Here is a 27,118-nt window from a genome sequence, read left to right on the forward strand (position 1 = left end):
GCGATCGCATCTTCTAACAAATCCAACAACTGATTTTTCCTCCTTGTAAACGACGATTTCGACTTAGCTTTTGCGACTTTCCGTTCCTGAATCTTGTCTGCAATTTCTTGACAGGCATCGTCCGCTCCGGCGCTGTCTTCAATTTCTGCTCTATCACGAGCTTTCTTCTTCTTCTTCGGATTTCTTGGCATGGTTTTCCTTTCAAGAACCTAGCTCTGCTACCAGTATGGTTCCAATTGACCGTTTATTCCTTTTCTAGACAAAAATACAATACATGTACTCCAAAAAACCTCGTGGTCTCACAAAACGGCCCAAAACGTTTTTCTCCATCGAAGTAGGTCATGTGACCCCAAGAACCAAAAAAACAACTTCATGTAAAACGCTTAAAGTATCCTTCACATCACTTTTTTCGTTTTTGGGTACTAGTATGGTTGCTTTTTTTATTCATGCTTCTGGTTGTGAGGTTTATTCATCACTGTTTTCATGTTGTTGTTTATCTCAAGGCGGTAACAAATTTTGAATAAAATTGCTTTGAAAATGTTTAAACCTACTAGCTGGTCTATTTCGTCAATGGTAGGTACTTTATGGACTGTAAATTTGTGCATTTTCGTTGTTTTGTTGTAAAAATTAAAGGCAAAAATTCAAATAACCCGCCCAGAGAAATGGCTACAGTTCGACTGAAGTAAGAATTTCTATTTCAATCAGAGCACGATTTGTACTTTATCCGTTTACTCTCCCCAACAGAATGTTTGTATCGCGATAAAAACCTAAATACGGAATATATTTTCTCCCAACTAGCCGTCATTATAAAGCCGTAATGTCATGTCAAAATCGAATTTAGAGTATATTAATGATGTTTATTTTTCTATAAAACCTAAAGTTCTTCTTATCCAACTGTAAAAAGTCTCTTCTAAGTTCAGAATTTCGTCTAAAAAATTAAGCTCTAGGCTTTGAATCAAACCAAGAGCTTTTATTGGCTCTCGAGGCAAGCGAAAACCGAATGAAGTGGCCAGTGTTGTTTTCCTAACAACCAAGCCGCATTCCTTTTGGTTTCATCTTTGTTTGTTTATTTTTGTTTTCAACTTTTTTTAATTTCTTTTATCGTGTTAACGCCAGGTCAAAAATTTAAGTTATTTAGGGTGTAAATATGGAAATTTACATTTCTTTCATTACCTTTGTAAACTTGATTACTGTTCCTACTTATTTTATTCCTGGATAGTTCTGCTATGTAGTTTACGGTGAACGAGTTGGAATAATAGCCAAGTAGTCGAAGATACGTGAATTTCTATTTCTAGTCAAGTAACATTTTAGCTGGCATTGCTAAAGTAGCTGATTAAAATACCTGATGAAAGGTTTACTACAGCTATCCGTGAAATTGTCTGCTCTTTCTAAAAATACTTACAAATATTTAAGGCTTGTGAGGTTAACAAAAGCTTCCTCTCGTATAGACCGAAGACTGTTATTTTGAAGAATTCTATTGAGAAGAAAAAGCAGACAGGCAAACATTCAATAAATAAATAAATAAATAAATAAATGAATATGTAAATGAATGAATGCACGAACGAACGGAAGAACGAACAGTAAAAACCAGTGATAAACTGTGTTTATGTAACTTTAGCCTTTTTTTCAGGTATCTATTGCTACTGTTTGAAATTGTAACGTATCTTGCCACAGGGTCAGTCTCATGCCCTGAAGAAGAAAGGCCGTGCCTTTCGAAATATTGGAAAATATACTTTCCTGACCGTTAAATCAGCCTTGCTCTTTGTTAGATTATTTTGAAAGAACGAACGAATGAATGAATGAACGAACGAACGAACGAACGAATGATTGAATGAATGAATGAATGAATGAATGAATGAATGAATGAATGAATGAATAAAAAAAAAAAACTGTTTAAATTGTGCAGTGCTACAGTTTTTGTTACAAATTTAGTTGTAGCTTTTTGCCAACAATTATTGTTATGATTCGATATTTTTTCATTCTTAATTGCTCAACATTATATTTTACAAACGAGTGTTTTCTTGAAAACCATGCCCGTACATGGTGTTTACTTTTATTGTTCAATCAATCCATCAATTAATCAATCAGTCAGTCAATCCATTAGTGTTGTTCAATCCTAACATATAGACAACAACGAAGGAGTATTGGGAATGAGGATTGAAGAATAAGTTCAGAGTTTCGATTCTATGTCATTGACTAAAAAGTACAGCGACTAAACTATGAAAACAAAGGACATGCGATACCTCGGTCCTAATAGAAACATGACAGACCATAGGATGCTACTTACAAATATTCCAGAGTCTGTTGATTCCAGAAAAGACCAGAGACAATGTTCACGAGTTTATTATCTGCCAAGTTACTGGAAAATGCAAAAAAATTAAAAACAAACAGACAAACAAACAAACAAAAAAAGGAAAACAAAACAAGGGACGTTTTATTAATTTTGTAAACATTTTTCAACAATTTAAAAGTAACAAATAATTGAAAATCTTAGGCCATAGAAAACAAAAACACTCAGGTGCAATTTGATTTTTTTCTTTTCTATTCTTTTCTGAAGGTTTCTATGATGAATTGGCACTTTAAAAGGAATGAGAATTAAAGTAAAACAAATTTATTCGAAATGAAAAGCGTAAAAGAACCAATTGACAGAAGATTACTGGAGAGTTCTATCACAACCATATGTATAGTGTAAAAAAGAACTTTCATATGACTCATCAGGACTGTAAAAGTAAAGTCGTGACGAACTTCAGTGAAAATTCTACCATTCCGAGGTCATACCAAATGTTACCAATTTGCATAGGGCAGCATATCGAGACACAAACGATTTTCTTTTTCTAAACTGAAATATAGCCGGAAAAGTGAGTGACCGATCGTTTAACTTCAGAATCAATTTGCAAGAGTTGTGGAGTTCAGGGAAAAACTGGGGTGTGATCCTGCCTGAAAGTGTTCCAGTATTTAGTTTGATCAGAAATTGAAACCAAACCAAGCAGTAGGCAGGTCGCAAGCCCACGGATTTTTTTTACGTAGTGACAAACAAGCACTTGGGTGTATCCATCTTCCTTAGCTACTGAAATGTATGCGCCTTCATTTTCCTGTTTGAATAGACCTTCAGACCAGCTCATTCGCTTTGTGGTAATGTGGACTCGTTGTTACGTGCCAGAATTCCCACCGATCATGAGCAAGACGGGGAAATTGTTCTGCAGCAAATTGGGGCCCGTTATATGTGATATAACCTTCCCTGGGATGCCTAATCATGCGAATATGGCTTTCATTCTGCAGCCACAATTTGCCACCGGTTTTCCGGGACATGTGACATCAAGGGTTCTTTTGTTTTGGATATGCGGAACTGTCAGCAGGTAGGGCAGTTGGAGACCATGTCTTCCATATGACGGTGCATTTTTGGAAAGAACATTGCTTCCTTTTTTCGTTCTTGCACTTTACTATTCCCATATGTCCCACATAGATTCGTTTCAGCATTTCTCTTCTGGCAGCGGTAGGAATGACTACTGTCTGTCCTTTTAACACCAGCCTATCTATTACTTTGAGTTCATCTCTGTAGTTCCTTCATTCCGTCATCCAGTCTGGATGATTCTAATTAGCTGCTATAGCGCAGGGCCATCCCTCGTCTTGGCTTGTAGCTCCCTCTAAATGTTTGTTTGTGAGATGGGAAGATTGGTCATCACAGTGTGGACTTTGGTAACAATAGCCTCATGTGTATCGTCGGTGCCCTTCAGTTGCAGTCGTGAAAGGATATCACCAACTAGAATTTCCTTTTTAGCCTTGTGGCGGACGTTCAGGTCATATTTTTGAAGGCGTGGCGTTATTCTTTGAAGGTAGGGGTGGGGCAGCCGATACAGGCTTCCTTAGAAGTGACTCCTATAGCTTATAATAAGTGATGACTTCTACAGGTTTGCGGTACATATACTAGTGGAATCGCTCGGCTCCGAACACAATTGCACACATCTCCTTCTCTATATGCGCATATTCTTGTTCGGTGCGGGTGAGGGATTTTGATGCATATGGGACAGGTTTGCTATCCTGTAGTAGTACTTCACCCAGGCCATGTTCGGAAGCGTCAATCCCAGTGTTACACTCTCACTTGTATAGAAACAGGCCAAGGTTCCTGCAGAAGCAATTAACATCTTCGTGTCTTAGAAATACTCAGAGTCGTCCTTTAGAAGATTTCTCAAGGGAAGAGCAGCTTCCGGCACATTAGGTGTGAGCTTTTTTAATTAATTGACCATGCCTCCATGTCCTGAATGGCAGCAATTGTCTTTGGGTCTGGCTGTACTCCTTTGCCAGATAGTACGTGGCCAAAGTAGCTAACCTTTATCGCTTTCTCCCTTTTCCGCATTCCACTTCATCCCAATCTCTCCCGAACTCTCTAAAACTTCTTGAAATTATTTTCATCAGTGATGGATACATTTAAATGTGATGTCCATTGTTTTCTGGAATACCTCCTGGGTTGAGTGTATTCCGAACGGCATTCTGGTGAAGCGCTACTGTCCAAACGGACGGCGTATTAAAGGTGGTCAATAACAAGCTCTCATCATTTCGCCTTATGTGCCAATAGCCCGAGGTTGCGTCGAGAACGTGTCAGGTAGCTTAGATCCTCTGGGGTTGGCTGAGGGTAGTGCTTGCGCATAATCACCGGGTTCAGATCTCTAGGTATACTCAAAAGGCACCTGTGCGCTGCTTTCCTGGTGTTGCAATTGGCTTCACCCAACAAGTTGGTGCGCTTACTTTGACTATGACCCAAGATCTGCCACTCTTTTTGATCCCTTTTCTAGCTTGTCGCCGAGTGCTACTGGGATTCTGTGTGGAGGAGGGGTTAAGACAGGTAGTGCATCTGGTTTGAGCTGAATCATGTGTGTCCTTGGAAAAGTCCCCAACCCTTTAAATACGTCACTGTACTCACTAAGCACATTACTTTTGGTTTGCTCTAGTTTTCTCATTTCTTCTACAGATTTTATTAACTTGATCAATTTTTACGAAAGGCAGGATGACATTCCCAGGACACGGGTATATACTACGTAGAATGCTAAGTGTTTACCCTTCTCCTTGTACTTGCAGGGCAATTTACACTTTCTTCGATCTTCAGAGGCTTCCCTCATATCCATACAATATTTGTGTGGTTTTCTCTTGATTGTTCCACTTAAGCTGATGTAACAGTTCTAATGGAATCACATTCACTTGGGCTACCGTGCCAAGCTTGAAAGTAACTGATTTTTTCCTGGCTGAATTCAACCTCCACAAAGAATTGACTCGGTGATTTTTGTCTTCCGATATGGTTTCAACAAATAAACTGTCACTTACTTAGTAGCCGGCCTCAGTGACTTCATGTACCTGTTTGTTACTTGTCCTGCACATTCTGGCAAAATGATTTGCTTCCCCGCATTTAAGGCACGTTCCCCCCATGCTTAGACATGAATCCTTTGTATGAATGTTGTCCCATTTGCCACATGACTGGGTTCGTTCCCTGGAAGGTGTGCTCGAAGAATTCCTTTGGTACTGTTGCCCCTTGATTATGCCATGAACTACTCCACTGCCTGACTCCATTGATTTCAGTTGTGCTTTCGACAGTTCATAGGTTCTTGAAATTTTAATAGCTTTGTCGAGAGATAGAGTCGGAGCCCCACCATCATGCATCTGTCATATCACTCCCATTTTGGAAGATCTTCACTGGTTGCCCATCAAATACAGAATTGAATTCAAAATTGCGCTGCTAACATCCAAGTGCCTCCATGGACTTGCATCACAATATCTGGTCGATCTTATTGCTATCGCTCCCCAGTCAAGATATAATCTTAGGTCCAGGAATGCAACTCTGTTGGTACCAGCCAAAGCGCGGTGCCTACCTACGCTTGGTGACCGAGTCTTTCAGTCGACTGTTCCGAAACTATGGAATAGTCCTCCGGCGGAGATCAGAAACATTCAGATCCTCACATCTTTTAAACAAGCTCTCAAAACATACTTTTTTAAGATAGCTTTTCATTGATTTCCTTAAACATTTTTATGATAGCTTTTTAACCGATTTATTAATTTGATCTTATTGCTGTTATGCGCATATGAAAATATTTCTATTTTATATGCGCAATATAAGTTTTTATATTTACTATGTTAGTTTTATAATATTGAAGTTGTTGAAAATAGACTCGTGACATTAAAGTTGATATTTAATCCAGGATTGTACAGCTGCAAATTTCACCACGATAATAACTATGTTCAATTTTCTGAAGTTTGTGTGCTTTTCTAAAACAAGATTTAATTTATAACACAAGTTCTAACTTTGGTTATTATAAGGTTAATGACTTCTATTTTCCGCGCATTTTCGTTAATACCGTTTATGCCTAGAGGATGCGTGTACTATTTGTTTTATAAAACTGGGCTTCAAATCCCGAGAAGTTTGTTAGCCACCACTTGTTTCCTCGCGAAACGACCTATGAGCTTGAACTTCAGAAACTCCGAACTTATAACATAATTTCCATCCAGGTCTGGGTGCAATTTCTGTCTTGTTGCAACAAATTTCCCTTGTTGCGGGTTTGAATTAGGTGTGTATGGTGTTTTCAAGGTCGCGTTTTTACGTCTTCCTGTTGTATCTCATCTAAGGTTTCTATAGCCGTAATTATGTATTTCATCTATGAGTAGTTTTTAATTTGTAGAGGTAAATTTGCATTTCTCTTATTGGTGTTGTGAATAGCGTCTTTGTTATATTTTGATTGAAAGTCCCTTTAGTATGTCCCTTACATATAACAATACCTATATAGCTAATAAATTGCACAAAATGCACTGTAAGTAGTACACCATTAAAACAACGGGGAAAAACAGTAGTACTGATATTTTATTCTGCGTCACTTGACGATGCAGTCTCATTTCATACAAACAGTGATTGCCAAGAAGCAAGATTGTGTTACAAATTCTTCCACTATCTTCACTTTTGTTGGAAACAAAACCTTAAACACGACAGACTCACTTTGCAAAATTCTGCAATCAGAAAATCCTGCCAATGAAACAGTATGATACAGGAAATTCTTAAAAAAAGACACATTACTATGAACGTTGCTCCATTTTCTGATTTGGATCACGTGACTATGGCATGATTTAATGTCGTCACCGATTGAACCAGACTTACAATATATGCCGGAATATTGACGAAATCTGGTTGAATATGATCAAACATGCAACTGGCAACTGCCTCAAAAGACAGGTAAATGGACACTTGGAGGCATTCCTTCCTTAATAATTTTATGATAAGGGAGTGAACTTTAACTTGACGGCCAAAAGGAATAGCTAAAACGGCGCCAGTAGCATTTCGAGGAAACAGTTATGTCAATTATCTTGCCGATGACATTCACGTCCTCTCTTTCCTAATGCGGCAAAATATACAAACAACGCTGCGTTAAGCCAGCTTTTAAGACAAAGATGAACTTAAAGTACTTCCGAACAATAAAGAAAAAGATAATGATGAATACGTTTTAATCTGGCGTGAGAATCCGCTTTTGTACATTGTTGAAATCGTTAGATGTAAACTTAACGAGAAGAAGAAGAAGAAAAAGACAGAAAAGCCACAAAGCAAATTAACGGTGGCACACTTACATGTACTTTAGTTTCCTTAAGGTGGAAAAGATTCCTGAAGAAAGATTGCTTAAACCATTTCCAGACAAATCCCTGCAAAGTAATTAGCTTCTTTTAGTATTTCAGACCACTCAAGAGAAGGAGAAAACTATCAAAACATGCCGTACGATAATAAAACGTGACAATTATGTTAAACAATTGAAATTTAAAGCTGAAACATTATTGTGTAGCAACATCAGAACGTGTGGTTTCCAGTTCTTCTTCTCTTTTTTTTTTTTTGTAATTCTTGTATTCATTAAACGATAATCAGAATTACGCTACCAGCTCACCCACAGAAAACCATTTTTCGTCGTCACCATTTTTCAGCTGATGGTTAACGTTTTGCATTAATACAAACAACACAGATTTAATTTTACAGTCCTACAAACAGAAGCCACATTGATATTTAAGACTGAAAAAAAAAAGTTTTATGTCTCGATCAAGAATGTACCCATTTCTGTTTTCGTTTTATGTTTTTCTTGATTATATGACCCTGAGCAAAGATTTCGAAAGACAATGATTAATAATGGGCTAAAGTTCTCAGTACGGCTAAGCAACCTGGTAAAATAATAGTCAAATTTTGAAGCAAAAGGTTGCAAATTAGCTCAGTTAAAATGATCTCAAAATCGACGATTAATTTCTTTAAATTTTGGATTGGGAGAAAAAGATTTAGAGGAGTCTCCAGGTCCGTTGTGATTAAATGACCTACAAGTAAAGATAACACCTGCAGCTTCATAAAAACAAGTGCTAACATCAAAACTTGTCAAATTAGAACTCTAGGGTCACTTGGCATAAGTATTTGACAAAGTTTTCATTTAAGACAATTAAGACACCATGTGTTGACCAGCACCATGAAAAATTTTTCTTAAATATTTGGTGTCAAACGCTCGTTTAAAAGGCAACATTTTTCCTATTTTAAAAAGCTTTACGAAAGGAAGGTGTGAATGACATGCATATGAAAATATCGGGTGCTCTGTCAGTCTACCTGTGGATAACTGGCCAATTTTGGTCAAAACATTTAATTATTTGGAATTGTGTTTAGCTGTTTTAAATAAAGAAATATCGGTGAGAGCAACGTCCTTTTCGCTACTTTTCAGGCAATTCCAGTTTTTAAAACATTTTTAAAAAGCGACCCATCCTCATACTGGGAGTTCCAGCTCCTCGAAAATTTGTCCAAAATCGATGCTGACGAAACTTTTGAAAATTGCTGATGTATGTGTCTTAGAAACATTGTCTGTAATTTCCCAAAACGTTCACCATCTCTGAGATATTGAAAGATTGGTTATTTTGGTACATGCCTGGCGAAAATCTCGGGAAGTAAATGTAAACCAACCAAAACAAAAATCGCATGTACTTTATTTTAGCTCACATCCTATTCTCCTAATATGTGAAGTTTCAAGAATTAATCCATTCAAAACTGGAAGTGATAACGATAACATGCTGTAAATTGGTTTCTGTTACCTAAATAACGGTATCTTAAGTAATAGACTACCAACATATTTACCTTTCCTTAATAGGCAAATCAGTCGGCGAGTTAAACACTTTATTGCATAAATATTTCCGAGTTACGTCTATTAAAACGTAACTCAATAAAGGGTCTTCAATAAAGCGGACCACGTAGAAACGTCAAGTTTAACCAATTCCGTCAATATATCACACCGATCATCGAGAGCACACTTTAAGCATACTTAATCGTCCGGGTATGTAATTTAGACTTTGCACCTTTCCCCACCAGTTTTCCACTTAACCCTCGGACTTAAAGGAGGGGGGGGGGGGGGGTGTTGAGGTGGGTGTGAATGCCACTTCCCTCCCCCTGTTGGTTTTTTTTTTTATTTTATCAAGAAGATTTTTGTTTAGATATTTGCTGTGAATTTGGTAAAAATCGGCTTATAGATATAGCAGATATTAAATGACAAGTGAAGTGTGGTTTTAAATGTATTAAAATGTAATATTTAAAGCTTTCAGAGCCGGAAGTAGTTGTAGAGCAATTCAATGATGCATTAATGCATTATTTTAATGCTGAGCTGTCGAAAGTTTATTTTCTGAGTAAAACTTTAAATTTTCTGGAAAAAAATTATAGTGGAAAATGTGAAAAATCTAAAAAAGTCCGCCATGATGGATTACTTCACTAGCCCCCGGTAGCGCCATTTGCATATGTATCCAGTAATATTAACATCATCTTTTAGACGACATAACAGGCTATCTATAGGCCATTTGAAACAGTTCGTTATGTGACCTTCTTTTCGTAAACACAACGATTCATCTAGTTTCAACAAATAATTTTCCCAGAAAAAAAAAAAGCGGCTTAAAATATGGTACCATGCAGATTCTCAGACTCATATCGCTTAAACAAGAAGTTCGTCAAGTTATTAACCATTATATCAATTAATATATGAGAGAAAACTTATTATTGTATTAGGAATTACCATAACCTAGAACATATGTTTACAGTAATGACCACTGATTAGTTTACCGCCTTACCCATGGACCAAGCTTTTCTGCAAATCATCATACTATTCTCATAGCCGACTGAACGTTTTTCTGTGCTACGGCCCAACGTGTCTGCTATGTTTCTTTCAACTAAGGTGGCTGTAAAAGACTTTTCTAGTGTTACGATTACAAACAAATTATATCTAACAGCTTACAGCGTATTCAACGATGTCAGACTTGAAAATATCTCCTGAGACAACGTTTGAATTTTGTTCCTTGACAAATCCCTATGGAAAAAGATTGGGTCACTTAAATGTACAGCCTTAATCCTAAAATCACCAAACGATACATCATAATTCTAATGTCAATAATTTAGTTTCACCCAGTTACCCAAGATCTAAATTTATGTTATACTTTGAACCCCAATTTTACAATATGGCAAGGGGACAGTAAAATCATATCATTAAATCGGAATATCATTGTAAACCGACTCCCGATTTAATGATTTGGCAGAAAAGCAGCCAAAAATATCGTTGTATCGGGATATGGTTAACAATTAATTTTTTAAAGTGCAACGAATAAGTTTGCGCAACTTGATACCTGAACTGTATCTATTTTGTTTAATTGCAATGGGCAAATGAATTATGAGTTATCCTTTTTTACATTTATGTACTGTTCGATGGCACCTGATTAGTTTTCCATTAAGTAAGTGATTCATAGTGGATGATTGTAACATTCTGACAGTGTCCACTTAAACTTAATTTTATCAATTCTTGATAAAAGACAATGACCTTTGATTTTTATTAAGGGCCTAGTTGGAAAAAAATATTGTAGTCCTATTAGAAGAGAAAAGCTCACTTTATTTATTTGTGTTCTCCAAAATATTCCAATAAAAAGTTCGTGTAGGAAAAGATTTGCCCAAATCTGTTCATGTTTTCCTTTCCACCCTCAATAACTGCAAATGACATAAGCCTCAGCACAGTTTGAATCCATCGTTTTAATTGATTTCTGCTTTCAAACACATGTGTTAATAACCTGGGAAGACCACTTCTTGGGGTGTAAGAGAATTGGAGTCATGCCAGCGAAATAATATTCCTGTACCATTTATTTAGGGTTTATGTTAAAACGTGTAGCAAGCAGGCCTTTGGCATTTAGAAAAGAGTCCTCCAACCCCTCACATTTGTTTGAGCACACATTTTTTCGAATTCAATTCCTGTATCGGGCATGATTGTCGGTACTGTATAATGTTGCATCTACCAGTTGAGTCACAAACGGAGATCATTAACCCAATGAATACACCATTATGGAAAACAAATTCATTTTTGTTTTTATTGAAATGGGCAAGTTTATCCTCTAGGGGCAATTTGAGCTCTTTTTTTGAGTGATTTTCAAAAGCCCAGCAGAGGGGAGGTGGGTGGAATCCCATATAAAAGTGATGGGAGTGATCGTCAGACATTTTGCAAAGAACCCCAAAAAGGTACAAGAATTCTGTTTTGAGGGCTTGAGCTGAACAATTTGTTACCCCTTAAAGAGCCTATAAAGTAAAAAAAAAAATTTGGTACGGTTTGTTAGTTTATGAATTTCTTGGTCTGAATATGTGGGTTTTACTGAACAAAACCTTCTCAATCCGCAATTATGATCCCTAAAAGGTTCGAATTTAGCGCCGGAAAGTGTCTCCATGTTGCGCGCGGCCAAAACGATCGTATTACAAGGTTGTGACGTAGGAAATACTTTGGAACACACGAGTGTCATGGCGGCGAAGGGAGTTTCTTCGATCTCGACGACTTATTGTGCGGCTGGCAACTCCAATATGACAAACTGCTCGAAAAAAACTGGCATGCCGGGAATAAGTATACATTACTTCCCGAGAGACGAAACTTTACGGCAGAAGTAGATTCGGTTTGCCCGAATTGACAGGAAAGATTCAAGCCATAGTTCTCGAAAGCGAAAGACAACGATGATCAGCTGTGTGTGGATATATTACATATAACATTCTCATATCTGCGATAAACAAAGATCCTGCTAATCGTAACGAACAGTAAGAAAACCTCCATTCTGTATGTTTGAGCATTTCCCCTCATGATCACGAGCGGTCACACCACATTTTGATCAAAACGGAAGAACCTCTTATACAAGAAAGCAAAACTACTGAAGGCGTTTATCAACACAACAGACACACAGCGGGAGTCGCTTAGCCGAGTCTGTCAACCTCAAATTAGGATCTTGCGTGAGGGCCATCCCGTTGGTCATCGCAGAAAATTAATCATGCTTTGTGAGTTAACGCACTCGATCTGACCTTTGAAACCTATTGCTTCCATCAAAAGTGAGTTTTTGACGGGCATGTGCAATTTCCGCTCGCAGCATGTGTGCTCTCTCGCATTCTCATTTCGAACAAAATCGAGTTTGGAGAGACAATTTCCAGCAAACTACGAAATTCTTCGCCTTTTCATGTCGGCAAAATATATCCAAGTACTCAATAATCATTCGCTGAAACGTCCCCTTCGAATCGTGCACGCAGAACGGTAGCGGAAAGGCCATCTTGACCTTCGTCCTCGTCTTATTGGCCGTTTTTATGCTAGAGACGTTAAAGTCGTCTGGACGCATTCAACGTCTGAGACGTGAAAGCCATCTGGTATAAAAACGAGACGCATAAGGTAGACTATCTAACAGAAATTTTTTAAAATTTTTTTCAGGACTAAACGCTAATTCTCTGGCTTATAAAGTATGCAAATTTGCAGTGTTACACACCTTGCACGAATTAATTCCATCGTTAAAATTGTTTTGAGCAACTGTAACAACGAGCTACAATAACAACCCTCGGCACCATTAAAATCGAAGATATATTCATCACAAACAAGTAACAATAGCAATGACCACCACAATTATCACACATAACTAAGACTAAACTCGCACGTACGGGCGACTAAAATCGAAGATCCAACACAGACACACAACAATAGAATAATTATAATAAATAGCTACTTCGGCACATGGCATTATGAGAAATATTGCAGTCAGTTTCGGCCCTGCAATATTTCTCATAATGCCATGTGCCTCAGTAATTATCCATTACATAATCACTTTTCCACGAATAAGTACCCGTATATATTGAGCGCTTGATAACACCTATTGACTGCATGTATTTTTGTCATCATATACTTGATGTAATATATCAAACATGAGAAAGCGTTCAAACACTGAGAAGTAGGTTGAAAAACGAGTCGCAGCCGAGTTTTTTTTAAACGACTTTGAGGTGTTTGGATGTCTGAATAAACACACTTTCGAGTGTTTGATATGGCTTCTCAAATGATCAATAATTCTTAGAGAAATTCAAGGCTAAAGTTGGCAAACGTTTATGGTAATTAGGATCACATATCCAAACCACGGTCACGGTAGTGATTTTCTTTGTTTTCTTTTGATGAATTATTAATAGTTTGAGAAGAATACTTGTTGTACTGATAGGAAGCACACAAGGTAGCCCATAGGATAGCGCCCATGTTCTCTTTAAACTCTCTTACTTTTCCACTCTTTTTTTTTTGGTTTGGAGCATCAGCGGTACCGACTCCAAACGTTAAATACTATCGAATGAAACACCACACAATGTAAGTGAAGTTCATTTGTGTAACTCAGTTTAGCACAAATTTGGATCGAAAGGTGCAGAATTTTGATTTGTATAGAGTATTATGCACGATTGCTTAAATCAAATGGATATAGGCGGCCGTTGGAAATTGATGAGATCAATAGCGTAGCGTGACATCGTGCAATCTCAAACAGATCAGACTGACTGGATGTGGTTACAACAAAACCAAACTGGTCAATGCAAACTTTAGCAGATTCAGCAGATTTTAAAGTCCTTTCCTATATATCAAATGGATACTCAAGAAAACAGGTAGGCTTTGTGGCAAGCATCACTGAGTTCCGAAAGGTTTGCACGCTTTCATCTTCAGGCTGAAAGGAGGGTAAAAGCCATCTTAGTTCTTGCCAAGTAGCGTTGTACCACTTCCAGTTTTATGCTCCCTTTAATTTTGATTCCAATACCATTTTGGTTTACCCTATATATTCAACTCTGTGCTTTGTAATTTAAACTGAAGATGACAGAAGTTTCTGTCGAAACATGTTGTGTGGTTTCTTAGAATATTATTGTTCCTTTTTATAAATACAAAAATAAAAAAAAAAACACTTTGATTTTTTTAATTTACAGCCTTGATACTTCTATTGATAGGTTCGATCCTTCATGAGTGTTTAATTTGTAAAATGATGCTTGTAATTTTCCGCCAATCAACTTTTGATCGAATTTTTTATTGTTTAAAATGCCAATTTAAAATTAAAATTAGCAAGAAGGTTTATTATCTTTTTTTCAGATTATTCTTTAAACTTGAGACAAGAAGTATAGTTCATCTTGCGCAATTATCAAGATTACATAATTAATAATAAAAAAAGGCAGTTTGTGAATAGGCTAAGTTGAGAGCGAATTTGCATAGAAAAGTGCCAAGCTAATTACATGGAGCTATTCACAAACCGACCTTTATCATTAATTATGTAACCTTGATAATGGTGTAAGATGCAAGGAAACGTAGGTTTCTATCACTTATATTTCTTGTCTCATATATTTCTGAATCGTTTCTTACAATTCTTAAAACTATTTTTTTTTTCAAGTTTTGACGGATTGTCTGAAAACTAGAGAAGATAACATTTTTTCACTTTGTGATCAAATTGAGGACTCGATTTCTGAATTGCTGTAGATTTCCCTTCAAAGCTTCGTCATAAAAAAGAGGAGATGGGAAAGGTGTTATTTTTCTAATCTCTGTTGGTAAATTGAAGGTTTAACGGTTCACACACGGTCGGGGGAAGCCATTTAGGTAAGAGTAGACGGGCAATGGCAAAAAAAAAAAAAAAAAAAAAAAAGTAAAAAATCTTCACCAGCGTGCTTTAGCAGTTTCTTCGTGGTAAGACGAAAATGGCTGAAAACCTGTCATAAGAAAATGACTGCCATTATCGTCGGAAATTGCTAAAACACCCAAAAGGAACATAATCTAATTTTCCATCCATCAGTGAATGACAAATATAGTCCTCGCCACTTTGTTTGATCAATATCCTAGAAGTACCGCCATACGTCTAACAGCGGTCATCCTACGTTTTTGCACTCAGCTGTACCAATTCACAAATTTATGCCTCTAAATGCTAGGACGATCACCTCCAGCATTTTTAAGCTTTACGAGTAAAGTTTTGAGTGTTGTATTCCGTGATTTGACCATTCTTGATCTGCCTTTATTCTTTGGAAAATGTCAACACGTCTTCAAATTAACTGTTACTTTGATCAGTCACAAGGTCTAACAATACGTTTCAAGAATGCGAGTATATGACTTGAGTTTAAAATCAGTGCAGTTCATTCAGTCAGGGCTGATCTTTAAACAACTTAATTAACATTCCACCTTGTCTGGCAAAACTAAAACTTGTTTGTATATTTAGCAAAGAGGTAACCAATGAATGATGTCGAGCCGCCTTTTTATTATCATTTTATTTATTTATTTAATTGTTTATTTATTTTTACCTACCCGTGTAGTATTTAATTCAGGCTTTCTTTTTGCAACTGCTTAAGTTGCGTACATAGCTACGAGTCTTTGTTCTAGTTAGACTATTAATTTAGTTGGTAAGTTATTCTAACAGATGACTACAATATCCCATGTGATCCCGGGCGCTTTCCATTGGACGAAATTTTCGAAAATTTCGGGTGGGAATCGAATGGAACAGGGTCTTTTCCGGAAAAGATTTTCAAAAATTTAGGACAACCTTTTCAATGTTTCCGAAAAGTGGAAATTTCGGTATTTTCGAAAATTCTCGTGTTCCATTCAAAAGTTTCCAGTCGGACTGTTTGAACACGTACGATAAACGGTGTCAAGAAGCCTGAGGCATAAAACTGACCATGTGATGACCGAATATAAGCCCGCTCCATTCGAGACCGAAATTTCCGAAAATTCAAAATTTTTGGTTAATGGTAAGCACCCCCCATTTTTAAACCAACTTACAGAAATTTAAGGGCTGCCATATGACGGAAAGTTCCCAGAGGTAAATCCTTGATCCCAGTCTCACGTAAAATCCTGTTCAAGATTAAGCCAAATTCTCACATAAAAACGACGTTTCTCAAATAGCATAAGTCATTTTATATCAATAGAGCCTCCATGGGAAATTAAGGCTATATATATAAAAGCAATTTGGTGATCAAGGTTAGAATTGAAGAATTTAAGTCCTGAAATTTGTTGAGTGCAGTTAAAATTTTCTCAGGAGAACTTTAAATAGATTCATTTTACATACAAAATTAATTTTTAACAGCCAATAAGAAGATGTTCATTCGACAAGAAAAGAGAAATCGTACAGTATTGTAGCATTTGTTGGAAGGCACTTGAGGCAGTCGGGCGTCAATCGTGTCCCGTTGTAGTCAAATTTATTCTCATCTGGTATGTGTCTCCATCCACAGGCAAGGCAGTGATTACTGCAATCTGGAAGATTAAAAGTAAACGATATGCTAATTAGCTCTTATTTATTTATTGAGTTTGCCCTGTGTAGTATTGGATCAGATGCAGGATTGCTGGCGACAAATTTCTTTTATTTACGACGCCCGCTGATTTCAAAATCTATTAACATTGCAAACATCGAATAAAAAATCACCAAACTTCATATCTTCTACTAAAACGTCATGTGACAACAAGTTGGTTTGACTTACTAGTACTGTAAGTGTAGTTCACTGAACTTGACTTTTCCCTTTGTTTGTTTTCTTCTTTCGTCAACGAAAGTTTATCATTTTTACCTACACCGTTCTATTTTCAAAGTCTTTTTATCAGCAGAAATTTGGTTATGACGTCACTTCCTTCCGACAGACCGACTGTACATACGTACGTACTCTCCCTTATGTGATCCAATGTGAAATGAGACACTCAAACCCTGTGCTGCAACCCGGCTTTTTGGCGGGAAGTGGGATGGCCAACTTCTTTCAGAAACAAACGAGAATTTTGAAGAAAACTTATTGCTGTATTCGTTGAACATTTGGACAAACGACATATGTCGAGAAAGCAGGTGACTACTCAGGAAATTTGAAACCCGAGAGCAACTGAGAGGGCGAACAAACAGGCGAAATGTCAGTTGAAAACAAACAAGTGGTGAGTAAGCAACTCGCAAGTCGCTTAGAAATTAAAGACAATTTTGCAGACAATTGTCGGTAATTTTCCATATTTAACATATTTCAAACTAAACACAAATACTTAAGTCGTTACAAAACGACAAATATTCGTGGATAAATTAATTTTGAACATACACAGAGCTATTTACTGTTATGTATTGTTTTGAACATTTTGTAATGGACTTAATGTGTATTACAAATTCATTCGCAACGCACATTTGTAAACACGCAGTGAATGCTTAAATATTTCAGACCACAACCAAACATTGTTTTTCTTGTTTTCTCCTTTTGTTAACATTTACTTAGAGACTAGAATTATTTCTGTAGGAGAAATATTCGCAGAGTGATGAATTGTTTCGAGCATTTTGCGTTGGACTTGTGTAATTCATTCGCCCAATTCGCAGTGCATACTTTAAACACGCCCTAAACTTAACCACTGACTGAAATATTTCAGAACACAACCAAACATTATCTCTCCTTTAGCATAATTACTCAGGTGATTATAGAGATTCTGTTGAGCTGATTGGTCAAGGGTTGTGTCATATCCTGCTATAATTTCCTCGCCCGAGGTGATTATAGCGGGAGAACTAATTTTCAAAATGGCCGCTTAGCGATTTTGTTGATGTTTCTGAGGAAGAAGTAAATAGGATGAAAGAAAATGCAATTCCGAAAGGCACTAAAGTCCGAGGTGACACTTTTCGAAGGCAAGATATGAAAGTTTTGCTAATTGTAATAAAAATGGCTTAGACGAAAATGAGGACAACAAATGAAGTTAAATTCGCACAAGATTTTCTTTATTTAACAGAATGATTTCACAAACAAAACGAATTTAAGACAGAATTTGAAAGCATGGAAGTAAACAAGATGAGTAAATGTCTCTCTTAGTTTTACGTTTCAGTGAGGAGAAAAGACTCGAGTTCTACACCAAACAGCCTGATTCATCTCCATCTATTTTGGTAAACGGGACGGACAAACCCAACGTTCATTCACAGAGGTCAATACTTCGTCTCAATGAAGCGGCAGTTAAAGAATACTGCTTGAGGCATGTGCAGTTTATCGATTGAGCATGCAATTTCAATTGAGCATGTGATCGGCAGACTGCGCGTCTCTGTTCATCGATGCGTGACAATTTGAAACAAACAAACAAACAAACAAATTTTCGGACGGTTCTTGTTTTTCTCTAATAATCACCTGAGTAATTACACTAAAACAATTATATGCCTCAGGCTCAGTAAATATTGGTGAATATACCCCTCGACTTTCACCATATTTACTGAGCCTGAGGCGAATAATTGTTAAATATTCTCCTTTTGTTAACGTTTACTTAATTAGAGACTAGAATATTTCCTTAAGATAATTATTCCCGTAGAAAATCGTAGAAACGGGCACACTTGGCGAAAACCGGCGAATTAAATCGCCGATATCTGACATAGCAGATATCAGCGATTTAATACGCCGATAGCGGCGATCGGCAAAAATCACAATCGCTCCAATGGGCACACGTGGCAAATGCCGGCGAATTAAATCGCCGATACCTGACATAGCAGATAACAGCGATTTAATACGCCGATAGCGGCGATCGGCAAAAATCACAATCGCTCCAACGGGCACACCTGGCAAATTTTGCCGATCGCGGTGATCAGCGTATAAAATCGCCAAGTGTGTCACTAGCAGTAGTCTTATCCGCTGGTTCTGACTCAATTTGTAAGGTACTCATCAAAGTGAGTAACCATAGCAACGTGCCTTTGATGTTACTGCCGAAGGTTTGACAGGTAGTGATCAAAGTGAGTTACCATAGCAACCGAGAAATTAACGTAAAATTATGGACATGTAACAATACCGATGGGCGGAGTCAAATACTTTTGCATTGTAATGAAGGCCAATCTAAACTTGCTTTCATACTGTTGCATAGTAATGAAGGTCACTCTAACCTGCACTTCATGTCATTGGATATTTATGAAGGACGATAAGGTGACGTCACGACCGGAAGTGGGTGAAATTGTGCCCAGTTCCTTCCAAATACAAAGACACCGGAATTCGAACTATCAACAAAAATTTAATGAAAAAACAAATCCTTCCAATGACAAGGCAGGACGTGTGCGAGGTTTCTAGTGACCCGCGCCCGAGTTACACACACAAAAAAAACATTACACCGGGTGACGTGTTACTGCAGTCTTGATGACCAGCGACCAACTTACACAAAATGATATTTAATAATTTCTTCTAGCCAGCCAGAGAGTGGCGCCCAAAAACTATTTAAAAGAAATTCCCGAGTCAAGCACGGGACGAGATTTACAGAAAGGTACTTTTTACAAACGGCAACGTGTTGCTCATACCCAGGTGATTTACAAGTCACACACTTACAACTATGTTTAGGATTCGTTCTTTAAAGAACGTTTTTTGTTTTCAAGATATAATAAATCGCGCCAAGAGAAAAAAGTTGAATTTCTAAATTAAATCGGAACAGATTGCTTACCGCACTACACGCAAACTACTTAGTATTTTTGTCAAGACTCACGCGTACTTTTGTCAGAAAAAAAATTCTTACCTCCTAGAAGTTTTTTTAATAACTATTTTGTGAAGCGTTCCTAAAAGAAGGAACAGCTTCCAGCAATTACTCGTCACTTATATCCTCAAGGGTTTGACTATCTGTCCTAGTTGAAATTTTTGGAGAGAAATGTTAACTGTCAACTGATTTCGCTTTAGAAGCTTCTATGTATTTATAAACAACGGGGATGGGTGGATGGGGTTATTCCCTACTAGAAAAGCTTAATATTCATGGGCGGAAACAATGCTCTTGGGGACGGGGGATTATCCCTTCAGAAAAAATTAATCTTCACAAATGGTAGTGACAAGGGATGGGGTTATCTCTGCAGAATCAATTTAAAATTGTAAATAGTTTAAACCCAGGAGTCATGTCATAAGTAAGTAAATTATGATCATCCTGGTGAGTGTAGTCCTGAGAAAGACTGTTTGAGGTGACAGACAAACCATAGACATTTTACTAACAATATACCCACGGACTTTTTTGACTAACAAAAGACTGATCGAAACGCAGCAATCACTTTTTATATGGTCTTCACAGCCAATAGCATCACGACTTACTGACAAACGACCAATAACATCTCGACTTCGTTGACCAACCAGAGACATATACCACCTACTGACGTTCCGCAATAGGCCTTATCACGGTTTTCGACGCCATTTTGACAAGTAGGCAAACAGGCTTGAAATAACAGTGTTTGTATGGAGCTTCGATGTCAAATAATTTTCATAAAACATTGCTTCTGAGAAATTCATGAATTGGAAACTTTTAGCACTAGGAAAAGGATTTTAGGAAAAAATCGGAGGGATGTAGCTGTGCCAGAAAGCGTCTAGTCGTGTTTTGAACTTTCCATACATTTATCTGTAAAGGGAACCAGCCGTAAACTGCTACTAAAAATAGCTCGCGGCAAAAAATTTCAGGGAAATATATGGAAATAAAGCAATTGTAGATATAAACGTAACTTTTTCAAAAACGTAGATAGTCGAATATCACGACGAACGTACGATTCAGCAGAGAAAATAAGAGTCATTCAACAAGTGCGAGAATTCTGCATCATGAGACAAGATTCAATCACAGTGAAGATCAAACGGCCAATAGGAAATCACCTTTCCAACAAAGGCGTATAAAAATGAAAGCACTCCAGTACAAGAATTTGAACAGAGCAGGCTTTCTGGAATATGATAAGGAAAAGGAAAGAAAAGGAAGGATTAAAAGAATCCTCTATTACATTACAAGGATTCCAGCCTACTTGGGAGTTTAGGGAGCGTGGCACGATTCGCCCATTTCTTGGTGGTCCCTCAAAGAAAAGCCCAACAACTCTTAAAACAAGATTTGAACTATACACTGCACAAACCTCATCGTTGCCGATTCCCCATTTTACCCGTTGTCGTGCATGGGATCGATCATCAATGGGTGGCAGATTTGGTCAAAGTACATCGCTTGGCCAAGAACAACCGCGGTTACAAGTATCTGTTAACCGTCATTGACGTGTTGTCAAAACTTGCCTGGGTTCATGCCCTGAGAGCCAAGACAGGGACCGAGATGTTGAAGGCATTTGAGAGGATTTTGAAAGGATAATGGGAAAGAATTTTACAACAAGACCTTTAAATCGTTTTTGGAAAAAGAAGGAATTCACCATATTTCCACATACGGGGACGCCAAAGCCTCCATCGTGGAGCGTTTCAATCGTACATTTAAGGAACGCATGTACCGTTATTTCACTGCCGCCAACACGCTCCGATACGAAGATTTATTACAGCTCTTGGTACGTGGATACAATGCCAGTAAACATCGCAGCATCGGAATGGCCCCAAAGACGTGACTTTGAAAAACTAACAAGTAGTGTGGAAGTTTCTACGGACGAAGATTAAGAGCAAACAAACCCAAACCCAAGTTGAACGTGGGAGTTCGCGTTCGGTTGAACAAGAAACACCGACTGTCCAAGGAGGCGTATTTGTCTGGCTGGACTGAAGAAGTATTTCTGGTGCACGCGTCATTCGAGTTGTTTCTGTTTACAAAATAAGCGAGTGGGACGAAACACCCATGGAAGGTATGTTTTACGAGCAAGACTTGCAGAAAGTCCATGTGTCAGGTGATACACTGTTTTGGATTGAAAAAGTACTTCAGCGGAAGAAGGGTCAACTACTAGTCAAGTCGAAAGGGTGGCCTGACAAGTACAACAGTTAAATTCCCAACAGCGAACTGAAAAAACTATGAGTTTCTACGTCACATTGCCAAGTCATGCCAATAAAAGCGAGTTTCCCAACAATTAAACCAACGCCTTCAAGATTCGACGCCCCCATCCATTGAACCTACCCGGGAGTGGTTGGCAAGGGGGATTGAGCAGCATTTCCTTGCCTGACTTTAAAGTGAACATTTGTGGAGAATTTATGGAGGATTCTCCAAGACCCCGAAAGTCTTCATCCATGAAGGACTAGCCGTCAGAATCGGTTGGTTAAAGAAGAACGACAGTGGCAAGTTTTCTCTAGGACCAAATGTACGACAAGAATTTCTGGATGACAAGGTTCCGGATTTAATGAACGAGGATCTATAGGTGGATGTCATGGACGGCAAAGGCAATGGTGTGTTTTGGTATGTGAAATATAACTATTTGTGTTGAGTATGGCCTATCTTTGGCGTTTTGTTAACTTGAAAAATGCCTTCCGAACGGCAGTGGGGAATTCCACACGTTCACTGCGTGTTCACTCGAACGTGGTAGGAAGTAGTATCGTAGGAAACCAAGTGCCAGACCTGTTGCAAGAAGTGAAATACAAACGAGAGGTTAAAGGTAGCACATAATTCGAGCCGCTGCATGTGCAGTACTTACCCGTTCGCAATGAGTACATTAAAATGATTGAAAGCCAAGTGGCCGAGACGGATGGAGACTTGGTGAATTTCGGAGAAGGTCATAATATCATCACGCTCCACTTCAAAAAGGAATAAAAAAGGTACCGCCGAAGCATCGATCAGTCTTTTAATCATCAACATGCGTGGAGGTAGTCTCATGAGATTCCGATCCGATGACACTCAATTGGGTGAGGGAATCATTGGCGACATCGTGAAAGCCGCCCTTCTAGGAAGACTGACAGGTTTAAAAAGCAGTCACCGTCTCGGAGACATTCAAGAGAACATGTTGCAAGGGTTGAAACAAGGCTTGAAGTGGGGGGTTAAAAGAAAGATCAAGAAGAGCTTGACAAAAGAAGTAACCCAACGAGACAAAACATTTCGAGACATCTTTGGCGAATAAAGCAAGAAATGTTTATGCGACCCATTCATTCATGTCCAGGAGCTGACTGCGCCTACCCCAAGAAGGAGGTCTAACTGTGGGTCACCATTAACTTGTCCCACACATTGTTCAAACAAATCAGTATGCGATTGAACAGAACCTTATCAGTTCACAAACTGATACTTACCACTACAAAGCCTACCTGGAAACATTGTTAAACTACAACTGAGAAGATGAGGAAACGGTGTTGAAGCCTCAAGGATGGTTTAATCAATTGGATTTCCCAGTACAGTGGACAGCCAACAACACGGACAGTGATAGACCCCATGCAGACTATCAAGCCCTACTTGCAAACCAGAAAGCAGCACTCCCAGCCTCCATATCTAATATGACCAATTACACGAATGGAAAACGCATCTACTAACTTTTAACTCCATCTGAAAGCCTTTCACACTGGCAAAGTGTTGGTCCCTCAGGTAGAAATCAGGATGAGACTTCACTTCAACTCGCTAGACCTCTTTCTCAATGGAGTGGCTTTCAAAGGAAGACTGACGGAAAATGACATCACAGTCAAATTTTATCTCTGTCAGCTGCGCTTAAATAAAACTGTCTACAAGAATTTGAGTGAGGCAAGACACAATGAACGGAAAGTGGCAACTTACCCCAATGTGAAAAGTGAAATCAGAACCTTCAGTATGCAGAGAAATCAAACCCGTTTTGAAGTGACCAACCTGTTTCAAGGCAGGATCCCAGACAGAATTATTGTGGGGATGATACGTAACAAAGCCTTCAACGGGAACGTGGCGTTCGACCCATTCTGCTTCCAGAAATTTGTACTGATCTCCATCGAGCAGTAAGAGGAGAGGAATACCCATACGAAATGCTCCAACTCAATCACGATGACGGTCAAAGAGATATGACAGGGTATTTTTGTTTTCTACAAGCCAGTGGAGCGTGGTGCAAGAAGCAAGGCAACATGGTGAGAAGAGATGATTGGGGGCAAGGCAAGAATTGCACCCTTTTTATGTTTGACAATGTGGCTAATGGATGAGCTGACGTAATGCGTTGAACTCAAGACAAACAGGAGACTTACAGTTTGTCTTAGAATTTGAAGCTGTTCCCGGACACAATATAAGTGTCATCATTTTTGGAGAGTTTGCGAATTTGCTGGAGATAGATTCCAATGGTCCCGTGCTCTACGACATCTACGAACGCAATTTGATGTAAGATGGAGCATGTGGCGCTGAACAATGTGTCATTGGAGTATTTGGCTCGAGATGATCCCACGTTGAAACCTTAATTCTATGGGTTGGTGGCCCGTGAGCGCTTACCCAAGAAAAACTGTAAGTGTTTCGTCGAGTGACATCGCGACCCTTTGGTTATCTCTTGGTGGATTTACATCCCGCCACCTGGGATGACGTGCGAGTGTTGGGTCACTTGTTAAAAGACGAAGGATGGACCCGTTGTTATCATAAGAAAGAAGATAGAGCTATAAGAAAGTAAATGGGAGGCTACCACGAAAAATTAGAAACACGGTGATAGGGATGTCGTCGTCCATATATTTGTTAAATGGTCCGTGCTCAAGACTGTCCTCACGAGAATTGAATCCCAATGTGTTGCAGCAATTGGATGGATTGTTTGCCTTTTACCACCGTCAGTGGTGGTATTATCGTCAAATTTTTTATCATTTCAAGCGTCGTCACAACCTTTCCATTGGCTTGGCATTGTTGATTATGGCTGCAGGCGTCACTGTAGGTCCCATTCTGAAAAACAGCATCCTTGTGGCCTAGACGACAGCAGCAGTCGTCATTAAAGGATAGAATGATTTCAATAAATTTTCGGTCAAAGTGGACATGTGTCACTTTGCTTACTAAAGAGGATTGACAGAAAGTGCACTGCCAGACAAAGCAGCCAAGTTGGCTGCCAAAAAAACACCAACTCCTCGCCGATCCTAGCAAACCAGCACCTCTGGTCAATGCTCACACGAAATCCCTTTCATGAGAATTGGCAAAATTGACCAAAAAATTGCGTCAGTTTCCCATGGCGGGAGTGAGGAGGAAGAAGGGTACATGGTGACGGGACCTGTGAAGCAACGGCTGACGCAGATGATAAAAGGAAGCCCTCGACGCCCGAACCACAAACTCCCAAACCGTTGAGGACTCAAGGTAAAAAAATAATCAACAAGCAAAGGCAAGAGTAGTGCTGCTTCTTCGATCCCAAGGCCAACGGCTAGCTGGTCTTGTGGTGTGGTCCAAGAACCAGCAACGAGCAAATACAGAGAGAGATTGGATGATCTGCGCAATACGTTGAAAGAACTCAACAAAAAGAGGGAGAGAAAACTAAAAAGCTTAAAACGTTTACCCGGCTGGGAAGATTTTGAGAAAAGCAAGAAGTTGAGGCGGAGATTAGATTACGATGATGAAGACTGAGAAGAGAAAAGCCGCTGTCCAAAGAACGAAGACAAAGTGTGAGAAGAAGAGGAGGAGGAAGAGGAGGAGGAGGAGGAGGAGGAAGAGGAGGAGGAAACAAAGTGAACCATTGGTCTGGGTATGAGTACATGGGTCCTGCCACCAAGTTGGAAAAAAAAGCGATTGAAACGTGGAGATTAATCGATTAGACAAAATTGCGAAACAAGATTACATCGATTATAGTCACGTCAAGAATTTACAAGACAAGTGGAGGGCTGGCACCAAGATGATCAAAGCCATCGACCATCTACCTGATAAACGCACCATGACTGAAAAACTTGTGAAAAAAATCATGCAAGCCAAGAAACTTTTGAAGCTGTAATGCACTTTATAGGAAAAGAATTCTCCCTCTGAAGGTCATGTTGTTCAATAAATTTTATAAAGTGAACATCTGACTCTGTGTTTTATTTTAGTTTATTAAATTTAATGTACATTCAGTAATTGTTTCTGCAGGGGTAACTCCCATCCCTTGTCAGTACATTTGTGAAGATTAATTGTTTCTGCGGAGATAACTCCATACCCTTCACCATTGTTTCCATTCATGTATATTAATTTTTGCCAGTAGGCGATAACCCCAATTCCCCCATGCCCGTTGTTTATAAATACGTAGAAGCTTTTAAAGCGAAATCAGTTGTCAACTGGAAGGCCAACAGTTAACAGCTCTCCAGGAAAATTCGAAGAGGACAGATGGTCAAACTCTTAAGAAAAGTAGTGACGAGTAATTGCTGGAAGCTGTTCGTTCTTTTAGGAATACTGCACAAAATAGCTATTTCCAGGAGGTAATATATATATTTTTTCGAACGAAAGTATATGGGAGTCTTGACAAAAAACTAAGCAGTTAGCGATTCGGACGGTAAGCAATCCATTCCGATTTAATTTAGAAATTCAGCGTTTTTCTCTTGTTGCGATTTAGTATATTTAAAAAAAAAAGTTCTTTAAAGAACGAATCCTAAACATAGTTGAAAGTGTGTGACATGTAAAATCAATTGGGTATTAGCAACACGTCTTTAAATCTCGTCCCGTGGTTGACTCGGGAATTTCTTGTAAACAGGTTTTGAATGCCACTCTCTAGCTGGCTGGGAGAAATTATTCAATATCATTTTGTGTAAGTTGGTCACTGGTCAGTGAGACCGCTGTAACACGTCACCCAGTGTAATATGCATGTTTTGATTTTTATTGTGTAAGTGGGACGCGGGTCACAAGGACCTCGCACACGTCCCGCCATGTAATTCTCACGATTCTATTTCATTAAAATATCTTGTTGGCAGTTAGAATTCTGTCTTTGACTCGGGAGGAGACTGGGCACACTTCCACTCACTTCCGGTCGTGACGTGAACTCATTGTCCCTCATAGATATCCAATGATATGAAAGCGAGGTTAGGGTGACAATCATTAATATGCAAGGCATAAAAGCGAAGTTAAGTTGGCCTTCATTACTATACAACAATCTTTGATTCCGCCCATCGGTATTGTTTCCTGTCCATCATTTTATGCTAGTCTTTAGTTGCTATGGTAACTCACTTTGATGAGTACCTAACAAATCTGGTCAGAACCAGCGCGTAACACTACTTTAACCCACTGGATTGGGAAAGTCTCCAATTTTCCAAGCTGCGCTGATGGTTTTTGATGCCATAAAACGGTCGAACTTTCAATCCACAGCT

General features: G+C 38.6%; 2 protein-coding genes and 1 long non-coding RNA gene across 6 annotated transcripts in view; 1 reads left to right on the plus strand and 2 right to left on the minus strand.

Annotated features, from left to right (window-relative positions):
- Positions 1 to 1,465, minus strand: part of LOC146485636 (uncharacterized) — a 44,955-nt gene extending 43,490 nt beyond the window's left edge. The window contains exon 1 of the mRNA XM_085102969.1: positions 1,403 to 1,465. The gene's annotated coding sequence lies outside the window, so the exon portion shown is untranslated. The remainder of the gene's footprint in view (positions 1 to 1,402) is intronic.
- The window catches only part of LOC146485634 (ras-like protein 1), a 567,471-nt gene that overhangs the window by 58,293 nt on the left and 482,060 nt on the right, over positions 1 to 27,118 (plus strand). The gene's annotated exons all lie outside the window — the stretch shown is intronic.
- The window catches only part of LOC146485638 (uncharacterized), a 56,352-nt gene continuing 44,778 nt past the window's right edge, over positions 15,545 to 27,118 (minus strand). For all 4 annotated transcript variants that reach the window (XR_014863329.1, XR_014863330.1, XR_014863327.1 and 1 more), the window contains exon 4: positions 15,545 to 16,541. This is a non-coding gene — a long non-coding RNA (uncharacterized LOC146485638). The remainder of the gene's footprint in view (positions 16,542 to 27,118) is intronic.

The sequence above is a fragment of the Pavona decussata genome, unplaced genomic scaffold (genome assembly GCF_977016875.1).
Source record: "Pavona decussata unplaced genomic scaffold, jaPavDecu1.1 SCAFFOLD_25, whole genome shotgun sequence".
NCBI classification, from domain to species: Eukaryota; Metazoa; Cnidaria; class Anthozoa; order Scleractinia; family Agariciidae; genus Pavona; species Pavona decussata.